General features: G+C 36.8%; 1 non-coding gene across 1 annotated transcript; it reads right to left on the reverse strand.

Annotated features, from left to right (window-relative positions):
• Window positions 1–587: 587 nt before the first annotated feature.
• On the reverse strand, window positions 588–716 carry LOC122692999. The gene has a single exon (XR_006340805.1). It is a non-coding gene; the product is annotated as a small nucleolar RNA SNORA11 (small nucleolar RNA).
• Between the last annotated feature and the right edge of the window lie 877 nt (window positions 717–1,593).

Below are 1,593 nucleotides of genomic sequence, written 5' to 3' on the forward strand. Positions count from 1 at the left end.
AGTTTTAGGTTTACAACAAAACTGATAGGAAAGTACAGAAATTCCCCATATCACCCCTCTTCTCACATGCATAACCAATATCAACAGAGTAGTACCTTTAAACAACAAAAAAAACAAGAATGAACTACACTGACTCATAGCACCAAAGTCAAAGCCCACAATTCACGTTTAGGTTTCACTTTAAGGAAACGAATAGTGTTCCACATTCTGCGGATTTGGACAAAAGTTTGATGACATATAACCATTTTTATAATATCATTCAAAGTATTTTCACTGCTCATAGAAACTTCTCTATCTGTGTATTCATCTCCCCTTCACTCCCTCAAACTCCTGGCACTGATCTTTTTATTGTCTCCATAGTTTTGTCTTTTCCAGAATGGCATATAGAATCTATTTTTTTTTCTTTCTTTTTCCATAAACAGAGAGGTTCAAAGCTTTTATGTCTGTAAGATCGCTCATGGCCTACCCATGTATGGACCAAATAGGCTCTAGGTGGCAAACACCTACTAAATACTGTAGCTTTCCTTCAAATATTGAGCCCTGTCCCACTGGTCCTGCCCAGCAGCCACGTGGAGGTACAGGGGGACATGTGTTGGATACTTGTTCATAGAAGCCCACAAATTTTGTGCCTCTTGTTACAATGAACCCAGATTCCTATTGGGTGTGTTGTAAGCAAAGGAGCCATTTCTTCAGGCCCCCTACTCTGAGCACACCTCAGACTTTTAAATGATGGCCATTCTGACCAAAGTGAGGTGGTACCCCATTATAGTTTTGATTTGCATCTCTCTAATAATTAGTGATTATGAGCACTTTTCATGTGCCTATTTGCCATCTGTATGTCTTTCTTGAAAAAATACCTGCTTAGGTCTTCTCCCCATTTTTCATCAGGATGCTTCTTTTTTTGTTTTTGAGTTGGATAAGCTGTTTATATATTCTGGAAATTAAGTCTTTGTTGGTCATATCATGTACAATTATTTTCTCCGTAATTATATACTAAATTTATAATTATGTTTGTAATATATAGGACTTCCTGGTGGCTCAGTGGTAAAGAATCCACCTGCCAATGCAGGAGACAGGGGTTTGATCCCTGGGCCAAGAAGATCCCCTAGAGAAGGAAATGGCTACCCATTCCAGTCTTTTTGCCTTGGAAATCCCATGAACAGAGGAGCCTGGTGGGCTACAGTCCATGGGGTCACAAAAGAGTTGGACACGACTTAGCAACTAAACAACATGTAATCATAACTATGTATATTATACACTATTACACTTTAATTTCTAAAACTGAATTATAGTTGATGTACAATGTTATATGCTATATGTATATAATAAAACATTGAAAAAAAAACATTGATACAAAATTTTCAAAGGTTATACTCCATTTACAGTAGTTATGAAATACTGGCTATATCCCGTTATACAATATATCCTTTTAGCTTATTTATACATGACAGCTTGTAGTTCTTAATTCTCCTACCCCTATATTGCCCATCCCCCCCTTAATTACACCTCACTTTTTAAATAGTCTTTAAAAATTAATTTTAGACAAAGGAGACAAGAATATACAATGGAGAAAAGACAGGCTCTTCAGCAAGT

The sequence above is a fragment of the Cervus elaphus genome, chromosome 4 (genome assembly GCF_910594005.1).
Source record: "Cervus elaphus chromosome 4, mCerEla1.1, whole genome shotgun sequence".
NCBI classification, from domain to species: domain Eukaryota; kingdom Metazoa; phylum Chordata; class Mammalia; order Artiodactyla; family Cervidae; genus Cervus; species Cervus elaphus.